We start from the raw sequence: 7825 nt of genomic DNA, 5'->3' as shown, positions 1-7825 counted from the left end.
CCTAGGGAGAAGCAGTAGGTGGATGTCCTGGACCAGCACTGGTGCAATGCCCACTCCATGGTCCAGGGCCTTTCCCAGGCCTCCTGCAGAGCCTCCTGGAGTGGATGAGCCATTATCCCGCAGCAGTCAGATGAGCTGGTGTGTCTCCTTCAGAAAAGGATTACCAAAACACCCAATTAGGCTTTCCCTTCTCCTGCCTTGCCTCCTTTTGGTGCACTGCATGAAACAAGTGTGTCCAGAAGCCAGGACTTCCACAGACACTTGCTTTAATGGTGATTCTTCACTTGCCCAGCTCCATCCCAGGAGCCCCATCTATTCTCCCGCGGGCAGAGCTGCTCTCTTCACCCCACAGCCCACTCGCCTTTGGGTCCAGGATCCAGCATATCTAGGGACCTTTGCTCATGCAGGAGCTCAGTGCTCATCCCAAATTCAGCCTGTGGAGCAGGGGACCTTCCAGTGCCTGCAAAACTTGTGGCCATGCCGCAGCATCCTCTGGCAAATGGCAGAGCCTGGGAGGCCACCACAGAATCCCAGCCTGGTTTGGGTTGAAGGGATGTTAAAGCTCCTCCAGCTCCAAGCCCCTGTGTCCAACCTGCCCTTGAACACTGCCAGGGATGGGGAAGCCACAGCTTCTTTGGGCACCCTGTGCCAGCGCCTCAGCACCCTCACAGGGAAGAGCTTCTGCCTCAGATCTAACCTGAACTTCCCCTGTTTTACCCCACCTGATCCCACGCCACATGTGAGCACAGAAATCCCTAATTCCAAGTCATTCCCAGTTCTAGGGATGTAACATTACTCTCTATAATGGTTATATTTAGCCCCCCGTTGCTTGGAGGGGATCCTGACACCATCAGCCGCCGCCCCCCCCCCGGGTCCGGAGGCCATGGCCACAGCCCCCTTTCACCTGGGGCACCATGAAACGTGCCCTGTGCCGTGGGGGCTGTGGGGAGGTCAGGGCTGTAACCACATTGCAGAAGAGATTAGAGCCACGCGGGGAGGTCCTGGGGCTGTGCCTCACCCTTTCACTGCCAGGAGGATCCCGGCACGCTTCCTTCATTCCTCCTTCCCCATCCCCATTGCTGGCGAAGAGCTGAGGGGACGTGGGGCTGCTTTGATCCGCTCCAGCACAGCTGTTCCCAGACCTTTATGTAAGGGATGAGAAACGTGACTGAAATACCCGAGAGTGAACAGAAGCAAGTGCGGGAGACTATAAATAAATATGACACAATGACCGTGGTCACTGCTAAATAAGTTCTACCTTGAACTGACAGTATAAATAGAGTCAAAAAACACCACCAGCAGGTGACATGGATTTGAGGTTGGGAGCAACCAGTGTGATGCAAGCGCAAACACAGTGAAACCCCATACGTGTTCTAACTGCGCTGCTCCATCCCTGCTATCTGCCAGCCATGGAGGTGGTTGTTTCATTCCTGCTTTGGGGGGGAAGATGAGCTACAGCCAGTACTTGTGAGTCCCCCCAGGGTGAGAGTGCCCATGGAAGGGGAGCTGCAATGGGGAAAAGCCCCCAGGATGCTCCTGCATCCCTCCAGCTCCCAAGTGCTCTCCCATCCTTACCCATTCCTTCCTGCTGGACCCGGAGGAACAGGGCATGGTGGGATGTGCATGAGGAAGGTTAAGCCCCTGCGGTGGCACGGGCCCCTCTCTGCACCGCCCAGAGCCCCCATGGCAGCCGCAGCCTCGCAAGTGGCCTCCGAGCAGCCACAAAACGGGTTCAGATTTCACTTTCCGTGTTTAAAACCTTTTCCCCCTTTCCTTTCCCTGCTTTCCCAGCAGATGTGTTACCTTGGCTCCAACACGTCTTGGCCCTTCATGGTGCTGTTTACGACCCTGTTTCCAGCAAGGCACATTGAGTCCCTCACTGACTGGTGAGCTCCTGTGTGAGCTGCACCTATCCCTCACAATCCACATGCTCCAGACACCTCAATCCCAAACCCACACAAGCATTAAAGAGCTGCATGTATAAGCACTGCGCATAGCTTGGACACCATCCCGTGTCCTTTGTCCCAAACACAGACCAAGGAGGAGAGCCCAGGAACCTGCCCCTGGCTCCCCACGTTGCTACCACAGCATCACCGTGGCCAACTCTGCACAACAACAAACCCCGGGATGCTCAGCAAGCATTGAATACTGGGATCAGGCATGGGAGATGCCCATCGGGATGGGGATGGCCCATGCCATGCTGTGGTGGGGCTCACACCACCAGCCACCCTCAGCACCAGTGCAGGATGCTGCCAGCACCACGATGCTTGACAGTGCATGTAGGAAGACATCCCAGTGGGGGCTGCTGGCGCAGGGCCCTCTTCTGACGTGACCCACAGCAGGCTTGCCCAGCTCGGATTCACAGCAATCCTGGTAGCATGGAAAACTTCCCTGTCCCCTTCTCCCTCTTTTCCACCTTCCTCACTGCGGGTCCAAACCCCATCTACCTGCAGCGGTCTGACGATTCCCACTTGGACAAACACCCCCTTGGCATGCGAGCTTGTAGCTGGAATCAGCTCAATGCAGAGGGCTGGAGCAGGGGGAGCGTGGGTGGGAAGGGGCTGCAGATCAGGCTGATAGCGCCTGGCATTTGGGCTGGATTTCTAGGACAGTTTGTACAGCGCCTTGCCTGCACAATGGTCATGTCTAGCCACCGCGCTGCGGCTCTCATTTCCATGAGCAAGGAATTCAACCGAAAAGTAAACAGGAAAAAACGTTGCGGCTCAGTTTATAAATATATAGGAATTATTTAGGCAGTCAGGCCAATTTGCACAGATGCCGCGTATTCGCTGTGACAGATCCCTGGGTTGTTTTGGAGCCACCCCTTGTGAATGGGAAACAGGGCTGGTTTCTTGCCATGTCTGCATGAAATATTGGGATCCTCCTGCAAGCTGGCTGCCAGCAGCGAGTGCTCCGGCTCTTGGGAACAGCGCTGTGAGCTGATGTGAGCTATTTGCACGTAGAGCTCTGAGACTCGAGCCCCCGTGTTTCCAGCTTGGGATGCACGAGGCCTTTGGAAGAGGCAGGGGAGCTTTTCCATGGCGATTTCAGCCTGAGATGTGTCAGGGCGATGGGACAGAGCGTGCCTTGGTGGGGTGGGGGGCAGGACCAGCCCTGGTACATGCACCCCACAAGGGCTTGTGCCAAAGACAACAAACTGGGACCACGCTCCATTTTGGAGTCCTAACTGCCCATGTCCCACAGGCTGGAGCTGCTGGTCCCAGGGTTGGGGGCAGAGAGGGGTGCAGGCAGGACACCACATCATCCCTGCCCATGGGAGCAAGGAAACCGAGCCCCAAACCCCATCCACCTCCTCAGCATCCCAAACCCGGAGCCACAGTTCAGATCAAACCAATGGGACCCGGCTTTTCCCAACCACGTCCCTGGCTCCCGCTCCCACAGCCGGCCTGCGCCCAGAGCTTTATTCAACCTGACAGCCGAGTGACTTGCTCATTGGAAGCGACGTCTTAATTACAGGACATCCTCCATGGCATTTCTGCCTACAGCCCCTAAAAGAAACTTCTCTTTCCCGGCTCTGCCCCCAGCTCCGCCGGGCCGCGGGAGCTGCTCAGACAGTGGGGATATTGTTTGGGCCATTGCCTGAATGGCCCAGCCTCCTCAGCTGTAAAATTACCTAGAGGATAACTAAACAAACCCCAGACAAGCACTTCTTTAAAGCACTGCTTACTTTGCACAGCCATTTCCTCTGCCTGCCACATGTGCTCACGCTGGGCTTGCTTTTCCTCCCTCTCACTGTTGCAGTGCCCTGCAAAGCATTGCATGGGGAAGGGGGGGCACAAGGGATGCCATGGGCACTTCTGGTCCAGGCTCTGCTCAGCCCCAGCTCACAGCTGGATAACTCACAACACAGAGGCATCAGGAGCAAACAGGGAGGCAGAGACAGTGACTCCAGGCTGGCCTGTGTTGGAGCTGGGAGGTGTTCAGCCCTGACCCATTGCTGGGGAGCACTGGGGTATCCCTCAGAACAGCACTGCTGGCCCACAGGGAAACTGGTCCCACCAGCCCAGTCCAAAACCCCCTGAAACCAGCGGAAAAGCAGTCCCAGCCTCCAGCATCACCACAGCCCAACGGGGCTGCCGAGCCCCCAGGGATGAAATCAAGTGGTAAAGGACAACAAACCCCTCCAGGCTGGGTTGGGTGAGCGGGGAGGTCAGCACAGGTCACCTCCAGGAGGTTTTGCTGGTTCCAACTAACCCTCATAAATAGGAGAGGAGTTCTGGCCAAGCCCTCGTTCGGAGTCAATCTGAGCATTTCCTGACTCGGTGTTGATTTCACAGATTAAAGCCAGTCAGAAACAACCTGGTCGAGATCCAGCCAGCGTTAATTTTTGGACGAAGACCTTGAGGAATTTCATTCGGGTTTGTTCTGAGGGGAAGGGCTGTGCTTTTCCCACCCAGGAGCTTGTTTGCTTTTGAAATACATGCAATAAACACATGAACGCAAGCCCCAGCTCAAGCGAAGAGGCTGTCTTCTGCTGCAAAAGCATTACCTGTTCATTAACATAGGGGATACTGGTCAGTGTGGGGTCATGCCTTTAATCCCAGGTCTGCCAGTGAGCCACTAACCTAAACTGCACCCAAGTTTCCATGTTCACATGAAGGCTGCAGCAACAGCCCGGGGTTTGGCACAGGGAAGCAAGACAGGAATTGAAGATCAAAAATCCCATTGATCCCAAAATTAAGGAGGGGAGGATGTTGAGTAAATCCCCAAGTATTCCCGTGGCCGGTCAGAGGGAGATTTTCCTTTCTGGTCCTGGTGCCCTGTGCAGATAGAGCACGTCCCTGCAAAGACAGGGCTGGGAACCCAAATCACAGCACTCCAGTGCGAGCTCTGAAAGTATGCACGGCCCAACCGAGGCAGATCCCAAAGTTTGGCAGATTCTTCTGATCAGGAAATTCCTTGAGAGTTCAGGAGTTTCTCCAAGGCTGAGCCCAAGCTATTCCACTTGGATATCAAGTTCTCCCAACTTTAAGGGTTTTTCTGGTGATGGGTCAGTGGGACCTTGGCGAGCACACGTACAGTGAGAAAGAGAATCAGCAAAACACTGAACGAGGCCAAACGCAGATGCAGGGCCCAGCTGCTTGCAAAGGGAATCCAGGGAAGCCAAGTATCAGCCATGAGGTCCAAGCAGGTCTGGAAGGAGCCCAAGCTGGTATCAGTTACACTGCTCCTTTGCCCGTGCATAAATAACCACCCGTTATTTATGGCCCTTCACATCACACCCTACACGTGCCTGCAGGGTCACCTCGGAGGACAGGGCAGAGCTGGCTGCAGGAGGGGCACCAAGGGGCCCTCATAGGACCCAGAAATAACTCCTGCTCATCCCCCTGCTGTAGGCGACGTGGATAATGGCAGGGTTTCAGGCCAGCTGTTCCCATATTTGCTATATCACAAAGTCACCCCGTGCTTGGGGACACATGGGAGCAGTGCTGGCCATGGCTTGGAGCAAGCAGCTCTTGACCACAGCCAAGCAAAAGCAGCCCTAGGGGTGGGCAGCCCTCCTGCTGCCCCAGAGCACCATCCCTGGGCAAACCACCAAGAACAGGCACAGAATAGAGAATGGAGCATGCAGGTAACTTACCCCAGGTGGGCTTGTAGGGTTGCTCTCCATTATCACCCCATTAACACGCAGTGACAACCATCCTGCAGGCAGGCTGCTGGGCTTCATGGGGGTCCTGCCCCCAGAATGCAGGAGATGGGAGAGGCAGAGGGCAATGCTCAGGCTGCTTCTGCACAGAGCCCTGCAGCAGGCTCCACGCGTGGCCATCACCCGCTTGGACCCACCTCATGCAGGGAAACCTGCACCTACAGCTGCCTCCAGGTCCACCTCTCCTGCTGGAGCCACCCCAGCAGCCCTGGCCCCTCGCCTTGGCTGCAGGAACCAGGCACCCACAGGCACTCATCCCTCAGGAGCATCCCCACGCTCCAACAGCAGGCAAACTCCTTGCCTTAGGGCGTTGAAGAAGAGCTGAGGGGTTACAACCCGCTCAGCTGTGCCTTGGTGCCAGGTGACTATAAACCAAAAACAAAGCCAAAGAGGCCGGTTTGTACATGTGTCCTTCACTATCGCCCGGCTCCCAGAGGAGAAGTGTTTTCTTTCCGCTCTCGTGGTGTGTCTCTTCCGCTGCATGCAGCAGCGAGGTCACTGAGCAGAGGGTTTGTGGCTGAATCGCTGGGCTGCTGCCATTATCCTGTCCCCAGGAAAGGCAGAATCTGACCCAGCTGGAGGAAACGGAAAAGGAAAACACGGATCTTCCCTAAAGCCAGAGGCACGGCTCTGCAAAGGACCTGCCTAAGCCCTGGAGAAGCAACCAAACATACCAACAGGGGCATTTCTCTAAAGCCAAATGCCAGGCTGCTGCTGTTCCCACTTCCAGTGAACCTGCTTCTTGCACCAGGGGCTGTCCCTGGGAAAAGCATCCATGGAGGAGAGGCCGGAAGGACCATCCCAAGGGCTGAACTGCCACAACAGCGTGGAAATCACCGAGTTAGTGCAGTAGCACGAGGTGAGCTCCTCCTGCTGCAGACATCCCCTCCATGGCCTGCACAGCTCCCCAGGCCCAGACACAGGGTTTGCAGGGTAACATGTTGGTGCTGGGGGACAAGCTGGCACCAAAGCCCTCTCCATGAGCGGTGGGATGAACAGCTCAGACACCCAATGTCACAGCTGACCCTGCTTCAAGCAGATTGACCAGGGAACCCCATGGTCCCAGACAGGCTAAAGGAGCACAGGACCTGATGCCAGAGCCCTCACAGCCAAGCCAGGGACACAAATATCCCTCAGGGGGCCCAATGTTGGAGGGACCCCTCCTGCAAAAGCTTCCATCACAGGACCATCACAGCCCTGCTCCTGCCAGACCCAGCATCAAGCCCCCACCCCAAAGGCATTTTCCTCCCCTACCACCCTCCCTTGGCTTTGGGGATACCCTTGAAGGTAGGCAGGAGCTGACAATAAAGACCTTTTGCTCACCCAGACCTTTACCTACCAACAGAAGAGCTTTATCTCCCCCACATCTAACCCCTGTCCCAGACACTACCTGCTCCTCATCACAGGCACCCAGCCTTTTATAGCATTCCCAGGGTCCTGCCCAGCTGAGCCCAAACTGATAGGGACCAGCTGAGCTCACAGGAGGGTGTCACCTCCTCCCTTGCTCCATCTTCATCCTCCTCACCCTGCATCCGTGCGCTGCTGCATCCAACTGAGACAGCCCCTGGAGACTGCTCCTGCTCCACAGCTGTGGCCTGATAATGCTTTTTCTTGTTCCCCTGGGTCCTGGCATGGATGGGAAAGGGTTTCTTTAAGTACACCACCTCCTGCTTGCCCCTTGTCCTTGCTGAACCTTCCCTGCCGGCCTCCCTGCGTGCTTTCCTGGAGGAAGGATGCTAACGGATGTGCAAATAACACAACCTGTGTATTCTTCTCCCTGCTCGGAGCTTGTATAACCTGTGGTTGACCCCTCCTAGTCCTCCCTAAACCGCAGCCCCAGTGTGTGCTGCCGCCGCTGCTGCTGCTCTGGCATTTTTATGAATGGCTTTGAGCCCGGGGAAGAGCTGTGAGCTGGGTTTGGAACAGCTCCATCCCTTCTACCGCACGCGCTAATCTTGACAAATGATCAGCGTGTGGCTTTGGAAACCAGAGATAAGGCTGTCTGACCACTTTAAGTCATTGCACTTTCCCACGAAGAAAGGGGTTCTGTTCTCAGCCCCCGGGCACAGCTTCCTCTGGAGCCTGGGCACAGCCAGGTGCCCTCTGCCCCACAGCTTGGGGGGCACACACTGCACTCACACCCCCTGGCACCGCGGC

Source organism: Pezoporus wallicus, unplaced genomic scaffold (assembly GCF_028554395.1).
Source record: "Pezoporus wallicus isolate ANWC-B61680 ecotype Strahan unplaced genomic scaffold, APGP_CSIRO_Pwel_v1 contig_8088, whole genome shotgun sequence".
Classification (NCBI taxonomy): Eukaryota; Metazoa; Chordata; class Aves; order Psittaciformes; family Psittacidae; genus Pezoporus; species Pezoporus wallicus.
This window is presented reverse-complemented; position numbering follows the sequence as displayed.